Raw genomic sequence first — 17116 nt, 5'->3', positions numbered from 1 at the left:
GCGTTCGGCCTCTCAGCAATCGTGCACCCACCACTTTCGGAATGGACCCTTAAATGCAGCCGTTCAATGGCACACAGGCCATTTAGAAATAACGTACCGCAAGGAGCGCGATTCCCAGATAGAGGGGACCTTTCCTCCTCACTTTTCGACACTTCACTCTTCGATTTGATGCTTATTCATAAACCATGAGGTCTTGTTTCTATTTTTTGCAAGAATTATATATTTTAAACCAATTGCATTAATGATCAGCCTGTTAAGAGCATTTCCTAATGAACACTGTTTTAAATGGGAAGATAATTTAGAATGTGTTCTGGTATAAATGGCAGGGAACGGATGCATTTTTAGTAGCTTTGTCAGTAATTTGCTCGCGATGAATCCATTTAAATTGTTACACTTTGTTTGTATGTTCAGTAGATTTTACTTCAAAAAAAGAACATTGACCGCTTTAATTGAACAGCCCTGATTTATGGTAAGGGCTATGTGTATGGCTTCATTATCCCAAGGAGTTTCCGTCCCTTTACCTGTTTCATAAAAAAGTGAACCCTACAGTCATTTGAACTCAGTCCTGCTCCTCATGCGATGCACTAATTGCGCTTTAACATCTCATATGAAATTGATGAATCAGATTTAATGAAAAGTTTTGTGTTTTGTATTTTGTGGTTGTTGTTACTTTTATTTTTATAAAACATTGCATACTGAAATGTCAGGCTATTCTGTCACTGAAAACGGTCAGACCAGAGTTGCTCCACTGCGTCCGGCGGACGCTGCAAAAGAATTTAGCGGACAGCGATTTCCTATGTTTTCTCAGATTGCATCACAAGCATGGTCACAAGCAAGAATATCCATTCTTAGAACTCCCCGCATCCTGTTTATATGTGCAGATCCCTTCCAAAACAAATGTTTGGCCGAAACCAAATGGACAGCTTCCCTGTTATATCAACAAAAGGCCTAGTCTTTTCACTTTTAACCTTTGCTGTTTACTTAAACATGCTGGGTACGCCTCGTTGGCGCAGTTTGGCAGCGCGTCAGTCTCATAATCTGAAGGTCGTGAGTTCGAGCCTCACACGGGGCAGCGTGGTGGGAAATTCTTTTGAACTGACAGACTGGCTCTATTAAGGCGACACATCTTTCCGGCTCCCGCGTAGGAACGTTCACCAGCGGGTGCTCCCTGGTGGTCTAGTGGCTAGGATTCGGCGCTCTCACCGCCGCGGCCCGGGTTCGATTCCCGGTCAGGGAATGCGCTTTTGGACACCCTCTGGCTGTATTCGTGGGACTTTGAAAAAACAATAACCTTTGAAGGTCTCCAAGGCTTAAAGAGACGCTTCCTTCGAACCGGATTCGAACCAGCGACCTAAGGATGACCAGTGAGATGCCTACAGTCCTCCGCTCTACCAACTGAGCTATCGAAGGCCCGTCTATCGTCTGAGCTATTTTTGGGCCTTGTCAGCGGAAGCCCTCGTGGCACGAAAAGGAGCTGAGGAGCAACGAGCCAGCCAGGAGTCGAACCTAGAATCTTCTGATCCGTAGTCAGACGCGTTATCCATTGCGCCACTGGCCCTCTTTGAGGGCACACAGGAAGAACGCAGATCGAGAACAGGCAAAGGGGCTGAAAGAACCCACGCTCTCTGGAACAAACCTGTGCCTGGTAATCAAGATTACTTGCAACTTCAAAGCAGATGTGGATTGGAACCCTTACACTGTCTGACTTAAATTAGCGCACGGCCGTTTCCATGTAAAGCCGAGCCTGGAGTCTCCAGTGTGACATGCAAAGCAATGTCAGAAGTGGGATTCGAACCCACGCCTCCAGAGGAGACTGCGACCTGAACGCAGCGCCTTAGACCGCTCGGCCATCCTGACAGTGTGGGCGTTCGGCCTCTCAGCAATCGTGCACCCACCACTTTCGGAATGGACCCTTAAATGCAGCCGTTCAATGGCACACAGGCCATTTAGAAATAACGTACCGCAAGGAGCGCGATTCCCAGATAGAGGGGACCTTTCCTCCTCACTTTTCGACACTTCACTCTTCGATTTGATGCTTATTCATAAACCATGAGGTCTTGTTTCTATTTTTTGCAAGAATTATATATTTTAAACCAATTGCATTAATGATCAGCCTGTTAAGAGCATTTCCTAATGAACACTGTTTTAAATGGGAAGATAATTTAGAATCTGTTCTGGTATAAATGGCAGGGAACGGATGCATTTTTAGTAGCTTTGTCAGTAATTTGCTCGCGATGAATCCATTTAAATTGTTACACTTTGTTTGTATGTTCAGTAGATTTTACTTCAAAAAAAGAACATTGACCGCTTTAATTGAACAGCCTGATTTATGGTAAGGGCTATGTGTATGGCTTCATTATCCCAAGGAGTTTCCGTCCCTTTACCTGTTTCATAAAAAAGTGAACCCTACAGTCATTTGAACTCAGTCCTGCTCCTCATGCGATGCACTAATTGCGCTTTAACATCTCATATGAAATTGATGAATCAGATTTAATGAAAAGTTTTGTGTTTTGTATTTTGTGGTTGTTGTTACTTTTATTTTTATAAAACATTGCATACTGAAATGTCAGGCTATTCTGTCACTGAAAACGGTCAGACCAGAGTTGCTCCACTGCGTCCGGCGGACGCTGCAAAAGAATTTAGCGGACAGCGATTTCCTATGTTTTCTCAGATTGCATCACAAGCATGGTCACAAGCAAGAATATCCATTCTTAGAACTCCCCGCATCCTGTTTATATGTGCAGATCCCTTCCAAAACAAATGTTTGGCCGAAACCAAATGGACAGCTTCCCTGTTATATCAACAAAAGGCCTAGTCTTTTCACTTTTAACCTTTGCTGTTTACTTAAACATGCTGGGTACGCCTCGTTGGCGCAGTTTGGCAGCGCGTCAGTCTCATAATCTGAAGGTCGTGAGTTCGAGCCTCACACGGGGCAGCGTGGTGGGAAATTCTTTTGAACTGACAGACTGGCTCTATTAAGGCGACACATCTTTCCGGCTCCCGCGTAGGAACGTTCACGAGCGGGTGCTCCCTGGTGGTCTAGTGGCTAGGATTCGGCGCTCTCACCGCCGCGGCCCGGGTTCGATTCCCGGTCAGGGAATGCGCTTTTGGACACCCTCTGGCTGTATTCGTGGGACTTTGAAAAAACAATAACCTTTGAAGGTCTCCAAGGCTTAAAGAGACGCTTCCTTCGAGCCGGATTCGAACCAGCGACCTAAGGATGACCAGTGAGATGCCTACAGTCCTCCGCTCTACCAACTGAGCTATCGAAGGCCCGGATACCGTCTATCGTCTGAGCTATTTTTGGGCCTTGTCAGCGGAAGCCCTCGTGGCACGAAAAGGAGCTGAGGAGCAACGAGCCAGCCAGGAGTCGAACCTAGAATCTTCTGATCCGTAGTCAGACGCGTTATCCATTGCGCCACTGGGCCCTCTTTGAGGGCACACAGGAAGAACGCAGATCGAGAACAGCAAAGGGGGCTGAAAGAACCCACGCTCTCTGGAACAAACCTGTGCCTGGTAATCAAGATTACTTGCAACTTCAAAGCAGATGTGGATTGGAACCCTTACACTGTCTGACTTAAATTAGCGCACGGCCGTTTCCATGTAAAGCCGAGCCTGGAGTCTCCAGTGTGACATGCAAAGCAATGTCAGAAGTGGGATTCGAACCACGCCTCCAGAGGAGACTGCGACCTGAACGCAGCGCCTTAGACCGCTCGGCCATCCTGACAGTGTGGGCGTTCGGCCTCTCAGCAATCGTGCACCCACCACTTTCGGAATGGACCCTTAAATGCAGCCGTTCAATGGCACACAGGCCATTTAGAAATAACGTACCGCAAGGAGCGCGATTCCCAGATAGAGGGGACCTTTCCTCCTCACTTTTCGACACTTCACTCTTCGATTTGATGCTTATTCATAAACCATGAGGTCTTGTTTCTATTTTTTGCAAGAATTATATATTTTAAACCAATTGCATTAATGATCAGCCTGTTAAGAGCATTTCCTAATGAACACTGTTTTAAATGGGAAGATAATTTAGAATGTGTTCTGGTATAAATGGCAGGGAACGGATGCATTTTTAGTAGCTTTGTCAGTAATTTGCTCGCGATGAATCCATTTAAATTGTTACACTTTGTTTGTATGTTCAGTAGATTTTACTTCAAAAAAAGAACATTGACCGCTTTAATTGAACAGCCCTGATTTATGGTAAGGGCTATGTGTATGGCTTCATTATCCCAAGGAGTTTCCGTCCCTTTACCTGTTTCATAAAAAGTGAACCCTACAGTCATTTGAACTAAGTCCTGCTCCTCATGCGATGCACTAATTGCGCTTTAACATCTCATATGAAATTGATGAATCAGATTTAATGAAAAGTTTTGTGTTTTGTATTTTGTGGTTGTTGTTACTTTATTTTTATAAAACATTGCATACTGAAATGTCAGGCTATTCTGTCACTGAAAACGGTCAGACCAGAGTTGCTCCACTGCGTCCGGCGGACGCTGCAAAAGAATTTAGCGGACAGCGATTTCCTATGTTTTCTCAGATTGCATCACAAGCATGGTCACAAGCAAGAATATCCATTCTTAGAACTCCCCGCATCCTGTTTATATGTGCAGATCCCTTCCAAAACAAATGTTTGGCCGAAACCAAATGGACAGCTTCCCTGTTATATCAACAAAAGGCCTAGTCTTTTCACTTTTAACCTTTGCTGTTTACTTAAACATGCTGGGTACGCCTCGTTGGCGCAGTTTGGCAGCGCGTCAGTCTCATAATCTGAAGGTCGTGAGTTCGAGCCTCACACGGGGCAGCGTGGTGGGAAATTCTTTTGAACTGACAGACTGGCTCTATTAAGGCGACACATCTTTCCGGCTCCCGCGTAGGAACGTTCACGAGCGGGTGCTCCCTGGTGGTCTAGTGGCTAGGATTCGGCGCTCTCACCGCGCGGGCCCGGGTTCGATTCCCGGTCAGGGAATGCGCTTTTGGACACCCTCTAGCTGTATTCGTGGGACTTTGAAAAAACAATAACCTTTGAAGGTCTCCAAGGCTTAAAGAGACGCTTCCTTCGAGCCGATTCGAACCAGCGACCTAAGGATGACCAGTGAGATGCCTACAGTCCTCCGCTCTACCAACTGAGCTATCGTAGGCCCGGATACCGTCTATCGTCTGAGCTATTTTTGGGCCTTGTCAGCGGAAGCCCTCGTGGCACGAAAAGGAGCTGAGGAGCAACGAGCCAGCCAGGAGTCGAACCTAGAATCTTCTGATCCGTAGTCAGACGCGTTATCCATTGCGCCACTGGCCTCTTTGTGGGCACACAGGAAGAACGCAGATCGAGAACAGGCAAAGGGCTGAAAGAACCCACGCTCTCTGGAACAAACCTGTGCCTGGTAATCAAGATTACTTGCAACTTCAAAGCAGATGTGGATTGGAACCCTTACACTGTCTGACTTAAATTAGCGCACGGCCGTTTCCATGTAAAGCCGAGCCTGGAGTCTCCAGTGTGACATGCAAAGCAATGTCAGAAGTGGGATTCGAACCCACGCCTCCAGAGGAGACTGCGACCTGAACGCAGCGCCTTAGACCGCTCGGCCATCCTGACAGTGTGGGCGTTCGGCCTCTCAGCAATCGTGCACTCCACCACTTTCGGAATGGACCCTTAAATGCAGCCGTTCAATGGCACACAGGCCATTTAGAAATAACGTACCGCAAGGAGCGCGATTCCCAGATAGAGGGGACCTTTCCTCCTCACTTTTCGACACTTCACTCTTCGATTTGATGCTTATTCATAAACCATGAGGTCTTGTTTCTATTTTTTGCAAGAATTATATATTTTAAACCAATTGCATTAATGATCAGCCTGTTAAGAGCATTTCCTAATGAACACTGTTTTAAATGGGAAGATAATTTAGAATGTGTTCTGGTATAAAATGGCAGGGAACGGATGCATTTTTAGTAGCTTTGTCAGTAATTTGCTCGCGATGAATCCATTTAAATTGTTACACTTTGTTTGTATGTTCAGTAGATTTTACTTCAAAAAAAGAACATTGACCGCTTTAATTGAACAGCCCTGATTTATGGTAAGGGCTATGTGTATGGCTTCATTATCCCAAGGAGTTTCCGTCCCTTTACCTGTTTCATAAAAAAGTGAACCCTACAGTCATTTGAACTAAGTCCTGCTCCTCATGCGATGCACTAATTGCGCTTTAACATCTCATATGAAATTGATGAATCAGATTTAATGAAAAGTTTTGTGTTTTGTATTTTGTGGTTGTTGTTACTTTTATTTTTATAAAACATTGCATACTGAAATGTCAGGCTATTCTGTCACTGAAAACGGTCAGACCAGAGTTGCTCCACTGCGTCCGGCGGACGCTGCAAAAGAATTTAGCGGACAGCGATTTCCTATGTTTTCTCAGATTGCATCACAAGCATGGTCACAAGCAAGAATATCCATTCTTAGAACTCCCCGCATCCTGTTTATATGTGCAGATCCCTTCCAAAACAAATGTTTGGCCGAAACCAAATGGACAGCTTCCCTGTTATATCAACAAAAGGCCTAGTCTTTTCACTTTTAACCTTTGCTGTTTACTTAAACATGCTGGGTACGCCTCGTTGGCGCAGTTTGGCAGCGCGTCAGTCTCATAATCTGAAGGTCGTGAGTTCGAGCCTCACACGGGGCAGCGTGGTGGGAAATTCTTTTGAACTGACAGACTGGCTCTATTAAGGCGACACATCTTTCCGGCTCCCGCGTAGGAACGTTCACGAGCGGGTGCTCCCTGGTGGTCTAGTGGCTAGGATTCGGCGCTCTCACCGCCGCGGCCCGGGTTCGATTCCCGGTCAGGGAATGCGCTTTTGGACACCCTCTGGCTGTATTCGTGGGACTTTGAAAAAACAATAACCTTGAAGGTCTCCAAGGCTTAAAGAGACGCTTCCTTCGAGCCGGATTCGAACCAGCGACCTAAGGATGACCAGTGAGATGCCTACAGTCCTCCGCTCTACCAACTGAGCTATCGAAGGCCCGGATACCGTCTATCGTCTGAGCTATTTTTGGGCCTTGTCAGCGGAAGCCCTCGTGGCACGAAAAGGAGCTGAGGAGCAACGAGCCAGCCAGGAGTCGAACCTAGAATCTTCTGATCCGTAGTCAGACGCGTTATCCATTGCGCCACTGGCCCTCTTTGAGGGCACACAGGAAGAACGCAGATCGAGAACAGGCAAAGGGGCTGAAAGAACCCACGCTCTCTGGAACAAACCTGTGCCTGGTAATCAAGATTACTTGCAACTTCAAAGCAGATGTGGATTGGAACCCTTACACTGTCTGACTTAAATTAGCGCACGGCCGTTTCCATGTAAAGCCGAGCCTGGAGTCTCCAGTGTGACATGCAAAGCAATGTCAGAAGTGGGATTCGAACCCACGCCTCCAGAGAGACTGCGACCTGAACGCAGCGCCTTAGACCGCTCGGCCATCCTGACAGTGTGGGCGTTCGGCCTCTCAGCAATCGTGCACCCACCACTTTCGGAATGGACCCTTAAATGCAGCCGTTCAATGGCACACAGGCCATTTAGAAATAACGTACCGCAAGGAGCGCGATTCCCAGATAGAGGGGACCTTTCCTCCTCACTTTTCGACACTTCACTCTTCGATTTGATGCTTATTCATAAACCATGAGGTCTTGTTTCTATTTTTTGCAAGAATTATATATTTTAAACCAATTGCATTAATGATCAGCCTGTTAAGAGCATTTCCTAATGAACACTGTTTTAAATGGGAAGATAATTTAGAATGTGTTCTGGTATAAATGGCAGGGAACGGATGCATTTTTAGTAGCTTTGTCAGTAATTTGCTCGCGATGAATCCATTTAAATTGTTACACTTTGTTTGTATGTTCAGTAGATTTTACTTCAAAAAAAGAACATTGACCGCTTTAATTGAACAGCCCTGATTTATGGTAAGGGCTATGTGTATGGCTTCATTATCCCAAGGAGTTTCCGTCCCTTTACCTGTTTCATAAAAAAGTGAACCCTACAGTCATTTGAACTAAGTCCTGCTCCTCATGCGATGCACTAATTGCGCTTTAACATCTCATATGAAATTGATGAATCAGATTTAATGAAAAGTTTTGTGTTTTGTATTTTGTGGTTGTTGTTACTTTTATTTTTTATAAAACATTGCATACTGAAATGTCAGGCTATTCTGTCACTGAAAACGGTCAGACCAGAGTTGCTCCACTGCGTCCGGCGGACGCTGCAAAAGAATTTAGCGGACAGCGATTTCCTATGTTTTCTCAGTTGCATCACAAGCATGGTCACAAGCAAGAATATCCATTCTTAGAACTCCCCGCATCCTGTTTATATGTGCAGATCCCTTCCAAAACAAATGTTTGGCCGAAACCAAATGGACCAGCTTCCCTGTTATATCAACAAAAGGCCTAGTCTTTTCACTTTTAAACCTTTGCTGTTTACTTAAACAGGCTGGGTACGCCTCGTTGGCGCAGTTTGGCAGCGCGTCAGTCTCATAATCTGAAGGTCGTGAGTTCGAGCCTCACACGGGGCAGCGTGGTGGGAAATTCTTTTGAACTGACAGACTGGCTCTATTAAGGCGACACATCTTTCCGGCTCCCGCGTAGGAACGTTCACGAGCGGGTGCTCCCTGGTGGTCTAGTGGCTAGGATTCGGCGCTCTCACTGCCGCGGCCCGGGTTCGATACCCGGTCAGGAATGCGCTTTTGGACACCCTCTGGCTGTATTCGTGGGACTTTGAAAAAACAATAACCTTTGAAGGTCTCCAAGGCTTAAAGAGACGCTTCCTTCGAGCCGGATTCGAACCAGCGACCTAAGGATGACCAGTGAGATGCCTACAGTCCTCCGCTCTACCAACTGAGCTATCGAAGGCCCGGATACCGTCTATCGTCTGAGCTATTTTTGGGCCTTGTCAGCGGAAGCCTCGTGGCACGAAAAGGAGCTGAGGAGCAACGAGCCAGCCAGGAGTCGAACCTAGAATCTTCTGATCCGTAGTCAGACGCGTTATCCATTGCGCCACTGGCCCTCTTTGAGGGCACACAGGAAGAACGCAGATCGAGAACAGGCAAAGGGGCTGAAAGAACCCACGCTCTCTGGAACAAACCTGTGCCTGGTAATCAAGATTACTTGCAACTTCAAAGCAGATGTGGATTGGAACCCTTACACTGTCTGACTTAAATTAGCGCACGGCCGTTTCCATGTAAAGCCGAGCCTGGAGTCTCCAGTGTGACATGCAAAGCAATGTCAGAAGTGGGATTCGAACCCACGCCTCCAGAGGAGACTGCGACCTGAACGCAGCGCCTTAGACCGCTCGGCCATCCTGACAGTGTGGGCGTTCGGCCTCTCAGCAATCGTGCACCCACCACTTTCGGAATGGACCCTTAAATGCAGCCGTTCAATGGCACACAGGCCATTTAGAAATAACGTACCGCAAGGAGCGCGATTCCCAGATAGAGGGACCTTTCCTCCTCACTTTTCGACACTTCACTCTTCGATTTGATGCTTATTCATAAACCATGAGGTCTTGTTTCTATTTTTTTGCAAGAATTATATATTTTAAACCAATTGCATTAATGATCAGCCTGTTAAGAGCATTTCCTAATGAACACTGTTTTAAATGGGAAGATATTTAGAATGTGTTCTGGTATAAATGGCAGGGAACGGATGCATTTTTAGTAGCTTTGTCAGTAATTTGCTCGCGATGAATCCATTTAAATTGTTACACTTTGTTTGTATGTTCAGTAGATTTTACTTCAAAAAAAGAACATTGACCGCTTTAATTGAACAGCCCTGATTTATGGTAAGGGCTATGTGTATGGCTTCATTATCCCAAGGAGTTTCCGTCCCTTTACCTGTTTCATAAAAAAGTGAACCCTACAGTCATTTGAACTAAGTCCTGCTCCTCATGCGATGCACTAATTGCGCTTTAACATCTCATATGAAATTGATGAATCAGATTTAATGAAAAGTTTTGTGTTTTGTATTTTGTGGTTGTTGTTACTTTATTTTTATAAAACATTGCATACTGAAATGTCAGGCTATTCTGTCACTGAAAACGGTCAGACCAGAGTTGCTCCACTGCGTCCGGCGGACGCTGCAAAAGAATTTAGCGGACAGCGATTTCCTATGTTTTCTCAGATTGCATCACAAGCATGGTCACAAGCAAGAATATCCATTCTTAGAACTCCCCGCATCCTGTTTATATGTGCAGATCCCTTCCAAAACAAATGTTTGGCCGAAACCAAATGGACAGCTTCCCTGTTATATCAACAAAAGGCCTAGTCTTTTCACTTTTAACCTTTGCTGTTTACTTAAACATGCTGGTACGCCTCGTTGGCGCAGTTTGGCAGCGCGTCAGTCTCATAATCTGAAGGTCGTGAGTTCGAGCCTCACACGGGGCAGCGTGGTGGGAAATTCTTTTGAACTGACAGACTGGCTCTATTAAGGCGACACATCTTTCCGGCTCCCGCGTAGGAACGTTCACGAGCGGGTGCTCCCTGGTGGTCTAGTGGCTAGGATTCGGCGCTCTCACCGCCGCGGCCCGGGTTCGATTCCCGGTCAGGGAATGCGCTTTTGGACACCCTCTGGCTGTATTCGTGGGACTTTGAAAAAACAATAACCTTTGAAGGTCTCCAAGGCTTAAAGAGACGCTTCCTTCGAGCCGGATTCGAACCAGCGACCTAAGGGATGACCAGTGAGATGCCTACAGTCCTCCGCTCTACCAACTGAGCTATCGAAGGCCCGGATACCGTCTATCGTCTGAGCTATTTTTGGGCCTTGTCAGCGGAAGCCCTCGTGGCACGAAAAGGAGCTGAGGAGCAACGAGCCAGCCAGGAGTCGAACCTAGAATCTTCTGATCCGTAGTCAGTCGCGTTATCCATTGCGCCACTGGCCCTCTTTGAGGGCACACAGGAAGAACGCAGATCGAGAACAGGCAAAGGGGCTGAAAGAACCACGCTCTCTGGAACAAACCTGTGCCTGGTAATCAAGATTACTTGCAACTTCAAAGCAGATGTGGATTGGAACCCTTACACAGTCTGACTTAAATTAGCGCACGGCCGTTTCCATGTAAAGCCGAGCCTGGAGTCTCAGTGTGACATGCAAAGCAATGTCAGAAGTGGGATTCGAACCCACGCCTCCAGAAGAGACTGCGACCTGAACGCAGCGCCGTAGACCGCTCGGCCATCCTGACAGTGTGGGCGTTCGGCCTCTCAGCAATCGTGCACCCACCACTTTCGGAATGGACCCTTAAATGCAGCCGTTCAATGGCACACAGGCCATTTAGAAATAACGTACCGCAAGGAGCGCGATTCCCAGATAGAGGGGACCTTTCCTCCTCACTTTTCGACACTTCACTCTTCGATTTGATGCTTATTCATAAACCATGAGGTCTTGTTTCTATTTTTTGCAAGAATTATATATTTTAAACCAATTGCATTAATGATCAGCCTGTTAAGAGCATTTCCTAATGAACACTGTTTTAAATGGGAAGATAATTTAGAATGTGTTCTGGTATAAATGGCAGGGAACGGATGCATTTTTAGTAGCTTTGTCAGTAATTTGCTCGCGATGAATCCATTTAAATTGTTACACTTTGTTTGTATGTTCAGTAGATTTTACTTCAAAAAAAGAACATTGACCGCTTTAATTGAACAGCCCTGATTTATGGTAAGGGCTATGTGTATGGCTTCATTATCCCAAGGAGTTTCCGTCCCTTTACCTGTTCATAAAAAAGTGAACCCTACAGTCATTTGAACTAAGTCCTGCTCCTCATGCGATGCACTAATTGCGCTTTAACATCTCATATGAAATTGATGAATCAGATTTAATGAAAAGTTTTGTGTTTTGTATTTTGTGGTTGTTGTTACTTTTATTTTTATAAAACATTGCATACTGAAATGTCAGGCTATTCTGTCACTGAAAACGGTCAGACCAGAGTTGCTCCACTGCGTCCGGCGGACGCTGCAAAAGAATTTAGCGGACAGCGATTTCCTATGTTTTCTCAGATTGCATCACAAGCATGGTCACAAGCAAGAATATCCATTCTTAGAACTCCCCGCATCCTGTTTATATGTGCAGATCCCTTCCAAAACAAATGTTGGCCGAAACCAAATGGACAGCTTCCCTGTTATATCAACAAAAGGCCTAGTCTTTTCACTTTTAACCTTTGCTGTTTACTTAAACATGCTGGTACGCCTCGTTGGCGCAGTTTGGCAGCGCGTCAGTCTCATAATCTGAAGGTCGTGAGTTCGAGCCTCACACGGGGCAGCGTGGTGGGAAATTCTTTTGAACTGACAGACTGGCTCTATTAAGGCGACACATCTTTCCGGCTCCCGCGTAGGAACGTTCACGAGCGGGTGCTCCCTGGTGGTCTAGTGGCTAGGATTCGGCGCTCTCACCGCCGCGGCCCGGGTTCGATTCCCGGTCAGGGAATGCGCTTTTGGACACCCTCTGGCTGTATTCGTGGGACTTTGAAAAAAACAATAACCTTTGAAGGTCTCCAAGGCTTAAAGAGACGCTTCCTTCGAGCCGGATTCGAACCAGCGACCTAAGGATGACCAGTGAGATGCCTACAGTCCTCCGCTCTACCAACTGAGCTATCGAAGGCCCGGATACCGTCTATCGTCTGAGCTATTTTTGGGCCTTGTCAGCGGAAGCCCTGCGTGGCACGAAAAGGAGCTGAGGAGCAACGAGCCAGCCAGGAGTCGAACCTAGAATCTTCTGATCCGTAGTCAGACGCGTTATCCATTGCGCCACTGGCCCTCTTTGAGGGCACACAGGAAGAACGCAGATCGAGAACAGGCAAAGGGGCTGAAAGAACCCACGCTCTCTGGAACAAACCTGTGCCTGGTAATCAAGATTACTTGCAACTTCAAAGCAGATGTGGATTGGAACCCTTACACTGTCTGACTTAAATTAGCGCACGGCCGTTTCCATGTAAAGCCGAGCCTGGAGTCTCAGTGTGACATGCAAAGCAATGTCAGAAGTGGGATTCGAACCCACGCCTCCAGAGGAGACTGCGACCTGAACGCAGCGCCTTAGACCGCTCGGCCATCCTGACAGTGTGGGCGTTCGGCCTCTCAGCAATCGTGCATCCACCACTTTCGGAATGGACCCTTAAATGCAGCCGTTCAATGGCACACAGGCCATTTAGAAATAACGTACCGCAAGGAGCGCGATTCCCAGATAGAGGGGACCTTTCCTCCTCACTTTTCGACACTTCACTCTTCGATTTGATGCTTATTCATAAACCATGAGGTCTTGTTTCTATTTTTTTGCAAGAATTATATATTTTAAACCAATTGCATTAATGATCAGCCTGTTAAGAGCATTTCCTAATGAACACTGTTTTAAATGGGAAGATAATTTAGAATGTGTTCTGGTATAAATGGCAGGGAACGGATGCATTTTTAGTAGCTTTGTCAGTAATTTGCTCGCGATGAATCCATTTAAATTGTTACACTTTGTTTGTATGTTCAGTAGATTTTACTTCAAAAAAAGAACATTGACCGCTTTAATTGAACAGCCCTGATTTATGGTAAGGGCTATGTGTATGGCTTCATTATCCCAAGGAGTTTCCGTCCCTTTACCTGTTTCATAAAAAAGTGAACCCTACAGTCATTTGAACTAAGTCCTGCTCTCATGCGATGCACTAATTGCGCTTTAACATCTCATATGAAATTGATGAATCAGATTTAATGAAAAGTTTTGTGTTTTGTATTTTGTGGTTGTTGTTACTTTATTTTTAATAAAACATTGCATACTGAAATGTCAGGCTATTCTGTCACTGAAAACGGTCAGACAGAGTTGCTCCACTGCGTCCGGCGGACGCTGCAAAAGAATTTAGCGGACAGCGATTTCCTATGTTTTCTCAGATTGCATCACAAGCATGGTCACAAGCAAGAATATCCATTCTTAGAACTCCCCGCATCCTGTTTTATATGTGCAGATCCCTCCAAAACAAATGTTTGGCCGAAACCAAATGGACAGCTTCCCTGTTATATCAACAAAAGGCCTAGTCTTTCACTTTTAACCTTTGGCTGTTTACTTAAACATGCTGGGTACGCCTCGTTGGCGCAGTTTGGCAGCGCGTCAGTCTCATAATCGGAAGGTCGTGAGTTCGAGCCTCACACGGGGCAGCGTGGTGGGAAATTCTTTTGAACTGACAGACTGGCTCTATTAAGGCGACACATCTTTCCGGCTCCCGCGTAGGAACGTTCACGAGCGGGTGCTCCCTGGTGGTCTAGTGGCTAGGATTCGCGCTCTCACCGCCGCGGCCCGGGTTCGATTCCCGTCAGGGATGCGCTTTTGGACACCCACTGGCTGTATTCGTGGGACTTTGAAAAAACAATAACCTTTGAAGGTCTCCAAGGCTTAAAGAGACCTTCCTTCGACCGGATTCGAACCAGCGACCTAAGGATGACCAGTGAGATGCCTACAGTCCTCCGCTCTACCAACTGAGCTATCGAAGGCCCGATTACCGTCTATCGTCTGAGCTATTTTTGGGCCTTGTCAGCGGAAGCCCTCGTGGCACGAAAAGGAGCTGAGGAGCAACGAGCCAGCCAGGAGTCGAACCTAGAATCTTCTGATCCGTAGTCAGACGCGTTATCCATTGCGCCCACTGGCCCTCTTTGAGGGCACACAGGAAGAACGCAGATCGAGAACAGGCAAAGGGGCTGAAAGAACCCACGCTCTCTGGAACAAACCTGTGCCTGGTAATCAAGATTACTTGCAACTTCAAAGCAGATGTGGATTGGAACCCTTACACTGTCTGACTTAAATTAGCGCACGGGCCGTTTCCATGTAAAGCCGAGCCTGGAGTCTCCAGTGTGACATGCAAAGCAATGTCAGAAGTGGGATTCGAACCCACGCCTCCAGAGGAGACTGCGACCTGAACGCAGCGCCTTAGACCGCTCGGCCATCCTGACAGTGTGGGCCGTTCGGCCTCTCAGCAATCGTGCACCCACCTCTTTCGGAATGGAGCCCTTAAATGCAGCGTTCAATGGCACACAGGCCATTTAGAAATAACGTACCGCAAGGAGCGCGATTCCCAGATAGAGGGGACCTTTCCTCCTCACTTTTCGACACTTCACTCTTCGATTTGATGCTTATTCATAAACCATGAGGTCTTGTTTCTATTTTTTGCAAGAATTATATATTTTAAACCAATTGCATTAATGATCAGCCTGTTAAGAGCATTTCCTAATGAACACTGTTTTAAATGGGAAGATAATTTAGAATCTGTTCTGGTATAAATGGCAGGGAACGGATGCATTTTTAGTAGCTTTGTCAGTAATTTGCTCGCGATGAATCCATTTAAATTGTTACACTTTGTTTGTATGTTCAGTAGATTTTACTTCAAAAAAAGAACATTGACCGCTTTAATTGAACAGCCCTGATTTATGGTAAGGGCTATGTGTATGGCTTCATTATCCCAAGGAGTTTCCGTCCCTTTACCTGTTTCATAAAAAAGTGAACCCTACAGTCATTTGAACTCAGTCCTGCTCCTCATGCGATGCACTAATTGCGCTTTAACATCTCATATGAAATTGATGAATCAGATTTAATGAAAAGTTTTGTGTTTTGTATTTTGTGGTTGTTGTTACTTTATTTTTATAAAACATTGCATACTGAAATGTCAGGCTATTCTGTCACTGAAAACGGTCAGACCAGAGTTGCTCCACTGCGTCCGGCGGACGCTGCAAAAGAATTTAGCGGACAGCGATTTCCTATGTTTCTCAGATTGCATCACAAGCATGGTCACAAGCAAGAATATCCATTCTTAGAACTCCCCGCAGCCTGTTTATATGTGCAGATCCCTTCCAAAACAAATGTTTGGCCGAAACCAAATGGACAGCTCCCTGTTATATCAACAAAAGGCCTAGTCTTTTCACTTTTAACCTTTGCTGTTTACTTAAACATGCTGGGTACGCCTCGTTGGCGCAGTTTGGCAGCGCGTCAGTCTCATAATCTGAAGGTCGTGAGTTCGAGCCTCACACGGGGCAGCGTGGTGGGAAATTCTTTTGAACTGACAGACTGGCTCTATTAAGGCGACACATCTTTCCGGCTCCCGCGTAGGAACGTTCACGAGCGGGTGCTCCTGGTGGTCTAGTGGGCTAGGATCGGCGCTCTCACCGCCGCGGCCCGGGTTCGATTCCCGGTCAGGGATGCGCTTTTGGACACCCTCTGGCTGTATTCGTGGGACTTTGAAAAAACAATAACCTTTGAAGGTCTCCAAGGCTTAAAGAGACGCTTCCTTCGAGCCGGATTCGAACCAGCGACCTAAGGATGACCAGTGAGATGCCTACAGTCCTCGCTCTACCAACTGAGCTATCGAAGGCCCGATACCGTCTATCGTCTGAGCTATTTTTGGGCCTTGTCAGCGGAAGCCCTCGTGGCACGAAAAGGAGCTGAGGAGCAACGAGCCAGCCAGGAGTCGAACCTAGAATCTTCTGATCCGTAGTCAGACGCGTTATCCATTGCGCCACTGGCCCTCTTTGAGGGCACACAGGAAGAACGCAGATCGAGAACAGGCAAAGGGGCTGAAAGAACCCACGCTCTCTGGAACAAACCTGTGCCTGGTAATCAAGATTACTTGCAACTTCAAAGCAGATGTGGATTGGAACCCTTACACTGTCTGACTTAAATTAGCGCACGGCCGTTTCCATGTAAAGCCGAGCCTGGAGTCTCCAGTGTGACATGCAAAGCAATGTCAGAAGTGGGATTCGAACCCACGCCTCCAGAGGAGACTGCGACCTGAACGCAGCGCCTTAGACCGCTCGGCCATCCTGACAGTGTGGGCGTTCGGCCTCTCAGCAATCGTGCACCCACCACTTTCGGAATGGAGCCCTTAAATGCAGCCGTTCAATGGCACACAGGCCATTTAGAAATAACGTACCGCAAGGAGCGCGATTCCCAGATAGAGGGGGACCTTTCCTCCTCACTTTCGACACTTCACTCTTCGATTTGATGCTTATTCATAAACCATGAGGTCTTGTTTCTATTTTTTGCAAGAATTATATATTTTAAACCAATTGCATTAATGATCAGCCTGTTAAGAGCATTTCCTAATGAACACTGTTTTAAATGGGAAGATAATTTAGAAT

General features: G+C 46.4%; 40 non-coding genes across 40 annotated transcripts; 15 read left to right on the top strand and 25 right to left on the bottom strand.

Annotated features, from left to right (window-relative positions):
* Nucleotides 1-998: 998 nt before the first annotated feature.
* trnam-cau (transfer RNA methionine (anticodon CAU)) lies at nucleotides 999-1072 on the top strand. The gene has a single exon. It is a non-coding gene; the product is annotated as a tRNA-Met (tRNA).
* Nucleotides 1073-1165: 93 nt separating this feature from the next.
* trnae-cuc (transfer RNA glutamic acid (anticodon CUC)) lies at nucleotides 1166-1237 on the top strand. Its single transcript has one exon. It is a non-coding gene; the product is annotated as a tRNA-Glu (tRNA).
* An 86-nt stretch (nucleotides 1238-1323) lies between these two features.
* trnay-gua (transfer RNA tyrosine (anticodon GUA)) lies at nucleotides 1324-1410 on the bottom strand. The gene is given in 2 exon segments: nucleotides 1324-1359; nucleotides 1374-1410. It is a non-coding gene; the product is annotated as a tRNA-Tyr (tRNA).
* A 75-nt stretch (nucleotides 1411-1485) lies between these two features.
* trnar-acg (transfer RNA arginine (anticodon ACG)) lies at nucleotides 1486-1558 on the bottom strand. Its single transcript has one exon. It is a non-coding gene; the product is annotated as a tRNA-Arg (tRNA).
* A 216-nt stretch (nucleotides 1559-1774) lies between these two features.
* Nucleotides 1775-1857, bottom strand: trnal-cag (transfer RNA leucine (anticodon CAG)). Its single transcript has one exon. It is a non-coding gene; the product is annotated as a tRNA-Leu (tRNA).
* Nucleotides 1858-2861: 1004 nt separating this feature from the next.
* Nucleotides 2862-2935, top strand: trnam-cau (transfer RNA methionine (anticodon CAU)). The gene has a single exon. It is a non-coding gene; the product is annotated as a tRNA-Met (tRNA).
* Nucleotides 2936-3028: 93 nt separating this feature from the next.
* On the top strand, nucleotides 3029-3100 carry trnae-cuc (transfer RNA glutamic acid (anticodon CUC)). The gene has a single exon. It is a non-coding gene; the product is annotated as a tRNA-Glu (tRNA).
* An 86-nt stretch (nucleotides 3101-3186) lies between these two features.
* Nucleotides 3187-3273, bottom strand: trnay-gua (transfer RNA tyrosine (anticodon GUA)). Its single transcript is given in 2 exon segments — nucleotides 3187-3222; nucleotides 3237-3273. It is a non-coding gene; the product is annotated as a tRNA-Tyr (tRNA).
* Nucleotides 3274-3355: 82 nt separating this feature from the next.
* Nucleotides 3356-3429, bottom strand: trnar-acg (transfer RNA arginine (anticodon ACG)). Its single transcript has one exon. It is a non-coding gene; the product is annotated as a tRNA-Arg (tRNA).
* Nucleotides 3430-3645: 216 nt separating this feature from the next.
* trnal-cag (transfer RNA leucine (anticodon CAG)) lies at nucleotides 3646-3727 on the bottom strand. The gene has a single exon. It is a non-coding gene; the product is annotated as a tRNA-Leu (tRNA).
* Nucleotides 3728-4730: 1003 nt separating this feature from the next.
* trnam-cau (transfer RNA methionine (anticodon CAU)) lies at nucleotides 4731-4804 on the top strand. Its single transcript has one exon. It is a non-coding gene; the product is annotated as a tRNA-Met (tRNA).
* A 93-nt stretch (nucleotides 4805-4897) lies between these two features.
* trnae-cuc (transfer RNA glutamic acid (anticodon CUC)) lies at nucleotides 4898-4969 on the top strand. Its single transcript has one exon. It is a non-coding gene; the product is annotated as a tRNA-Glu (tRNA).
* Nucleotides 4970-5223: 254 nt separating this feature from the next.
* On the bottom strand, nucleotides 5224-5296 carry trnar-acg (transfer RNA arginine (anticodon ACG)). The gene has a single exon. It is a non-coding gene; the product is annotated as a tRNA-Arg (tRNA).
* Nucleotides 5297-5510: 214 nt separating this feature from the next.
* trnal-cag (transfer RNA leucine (anticodon CAG)) lies at nucleotides 5511-5593 on the bottom strand. Its single transcript has one exon. It is a non-coding gene; the product is annotated as a tRNA-Leu (tRNA).
* A 1007-nt stretch (nucleotides 5594-6600) lies between these two features.
* On the top strand, nucleotides 6601-6674 carry trnam-cau (transfer RNA methionine (anticodon CAU)). The gene has a single exon. It is a non-coding gene; the product is annotated as a tRNA-Met (tRNA).
* Nucleotides 6675-6767: 93 nt separating this feature from the next.
* On the top strand, nucleotides 6768-6839 carry trnae-cuc (transfer RNA glutamic acid (anticodon CUC)). The gene has a single exon. It is a non-coding gene; the product is annotated as a tRNA-Glu (tRNA).
* Nucleotides 6840-6924: 85 nt separating this feature from the next.
* Nucleotides 6925-7011, bottom strand: trnay-gua (transfer RNA tyrosine (anticodon GUA)). Its single transcript is given in 2 exon segments — nucleotides 6925-6960; nucleotides 6975-7011. It is a non-coding gene; the product is annotated as a tRNA-Tyr (tRNA).
* An 82-nt stretch (nucleotides 7012-7093) lies between these two features.
* Nucleotides 7094-7166, bottom strand: trnar-acg (transfer RNA arginine (anticodon ACG)). The gene has a single exon. It is a non-coding gene; the product is annotated as a tRNA-Arg (tRNA).
* Nucleotides 7167-7382: 216 nt separating this feature from the next.
* On the bottom strand, nucleotides 7383-7464 carry trnal-cag (transfer RNA leucine (anticodon CAG)). Its single transcript has one exon. It is a non-coding gene; the product is annotated as a tRNA-Leu (tRNA).
* Nucleotides 7465-8471: 1007 nt separating this feature from the next.
* trnam-cau (transfer RNA methionine (anticodon CAU)) lies at nucleotides 8472-8545 on the top strand. The gene has a single exon. It is a non-coding gene; the product is annotated as a tRNA-Met (tRNA).
* Nucleotides 8546-8795: 250 nt separating this feature from the next.
* On the bottom strand, nucleotides 8796-8882 carry trnay-gua (transfer RNA tyrosine (anticodon GUA)). The gene is given in 2 exon segments: nucleotides 8796-8831; nucleotides 8846-8882. It is a non-coding gene; the product is annotated as a tRNA-Tyr (tRNA).
* Nucleotides 8883-8963: 81 nt separating this feature from the next.
* Nucleotides 8964-9036, bottom strand: trnar-acg (transfer RNA arginine (anticodon ACG)). The gene has a single exon. It is a non-coding gene; the product is annotated as a tRNA-Arg (tRNA).
* A 216-nt stretch (nucleotides 9037-9252) lies between these two features.
* Nucleotides 9253-9335, bottom strand: trnal-cag (transfer RNA leucine (anticodon CAG)). Its single transcript has one exon. It is a non-coding gene; the product is annotated as a tRNA-Leu (tRNA).
* A 1002-nt stretch (nucleotides 9336-10337) lies between these two features.
* trnam-cau (transfer RNA methionine (anticodon CAU)) lies at nucleotides 10338-10411 on the top strand. Its single transcript has one exon. It is a non-coding gene; the product is annotated as a tRNA-Met (tRNA).
* A 93-nt stretch (nucleotides 10412-10504) lies between these two features.
* On the top strand, nucleotides 10505-10576 carry trnae-cuc (transfer RNA glutamic acid (anticodon CUC)). Its single transcript has one exon. It is a non-coding gene; the product is annotated as a tRNA-Glu (tRNA).
* Nucleotides 10577-10662: 86 nt separating this feature from the next.
* On the bottom strand, nucleotides 10663-10750 carry trnay-gua (transfer RNA tyrosine (anticodon GUA)). The gene is given in 2 exon segments: nucleotides 10663-10699; nucleotides 10714-10750. It is a non-coding gene; the product is annotated as a tRNA-Tyr (tRNA).
* Nucleotides 10751-11119: 369 nt separating this feature from the next.
* On the bottom strand, nucleotides 11120-11202 carry trnal-cag (transfer RNA leucine (anticodon CAG)). Its single transcript has one exon. It is a non-coding gene; the product is annotated as a tRNA-Leu (tRNA).
* A 1002-nt stretch (nucleotides 11203-12204) lies between these two features.
* trnam-cau (transfer RNA methionine (anticodon CAU)) lies at nucleotides 12205-12278 on the top strand. The gene has a single exon. It is a non-coding gene; the product is annotated as a tRNA-Met (tRNA).
* Nucleotides 12279-12371: 93 nt separating this feature from the next.
* Nucleotides 12372-12443, top strand: trnae-cuc (transfer RNA glutamic acid (anticodon CUC)). The gene has a single exon. It is a non-coding gene; the product is annotated as a tRNA-Glu (tRNA).
* An 87-nt stretch (nucleotides 12444-12530) lies between these two features.
* On the bottom strand, nucleotides 12531-12617 carry trnay-gua (transfer RNA tyrosine (anticodon GUA)). The gene is given in 2 exon segments: nucleotides 12531-12566; nucleotides 12581-12617. It is a non-coding gene; the product is annotated as a tRNA-Tyr (tRNA).
* An 83-nt stretch (nucleotides 12618-12700) lies between these two features.
* trnar-acg (transfer RNA arginine (anticodon ACG)) lies at nucleotides 12701-12773 on the bottom strand. Its single transcript has one exon. It is a non-coding gene; the product is annotated as a tRNA-Arg (tRNA).
* Nucleotides 12774-12988: 215 nt separating this feature from the next.
* On the bottom strand, nucleotides 12989-13071 carry trnal-cag (transfer RNA leucine (anticodon CAG)). The gene has a single exon. It is a non-coding gene; the product is annotated as a tRNA-Leu (tRNA).
* Nucleotides 13072-14075: 1004 nt separating this feature from the next.
* On the top strand, nucleotides 14076-14149 carry trnam-cau (transfer RNA methionine (anticodon CAU)). The gene has a single exon. It is a non-coding gene; the product is annotated as a tRNA-Met (tRNA).
* Nucleotides 14150-14395: 246 nt separating this feature from the next.
* Nucleotides 14396-14483, bottom strand: trnay-gua (transfer RNA tyrosine (anticodon GUA)). The gene is given in 2 exon segments: nucleotides 14396-14431; nucleotides 14446-14483. It is a non-coding gene; the product is annotated as a tRNA-Tyr (tRNA).
* Nucleotides 14484-14564: 81 nt separating this feature from the next.
* On the bottom strand, nucleotides 14565-14638 carry trnar-acg (transfer RNA arginine (anticodon ACG)). The gene has a single exon. It is a non-coding gene; the product is annotated as a tRNA-Arg (tRNA).
* A 217-nt stretch (nucleotides 14639-14855) lies between these two features.
* Nucleotides 14856-14938, bottom strand: trnal-cag (transfer RNA leucine (anticodon CAG)). Its single transcript has one exon. It is a non-coding gene; the product is annotated as a tRNA-Leu (tRNA).
* A 1003-nt stretch (nucleotides 14939-15941) lies between these two features.
* On the top strand, nucleotides 15942-16015 carry trnam-cau (transfer RNA methionine (anticodon CAU)). The gene has a single exon. It is a non-coding gene; the product is annotated as a tRNA-Met (tRNA).
* A 249-nt stretch (nucleotides 16016-16264) lies between these two features.
* Nucleotides 16265-16350, bottom strand: trnay-gua (transfer RNA tyrosine (anticodon GUA)). The gene is given in 2 exon segments: nucleotides 16265-16300; nucleotides 16315-16350. It is a non-coding gene; the product is annotated as a tRNA-Tyr (tRNA).
* An 81-nt stretch (nucleotides 16351-16431) lies between these two features.
* trnar-acg (transfer RNA arginine (anticodon ACG)) lies at nucleotides 16432-16504 on the bottom strand. Its single transcript has one exon. It is a non-coding gene; the product is annotated as a tRNA-Arg (tRNA).
* Nucleotides 16505-16720: 216 nt separating this feature from the next.
* trnal-cag (transfer RNA leucine (anticodon CAG)) lies at nucleotides 16721-16803 on the bottom strand. Its single transcript has one exon. It is a non-coding gene; the product is annotated as a tRNA-Leu (tRNA).
* Nucleotides 16804-17116: the final 313 nt, after the last annotated feature.

Source organism: Triplophysa dalaica, chromosome 5 (assembly GCF_015846415.1).
Source record: "Triplophysa dalaica isolate WHDGS20190420 chromosome 5, ASM1584641v1, whole genome shotgun sequence".
Classification (NCBI taxonomy): domain Eukaryota; kingdom Metazoa; phylum Chordata; class Actinopteri; order Cypriniformes; family Nemacheilidae; genus Triplophysa; species Triplophysa dalaica.
Note: the sequence above shows the minus strand (reverse complement) of the source record. Positions and strands in the feature narration are given on the sequence as shown.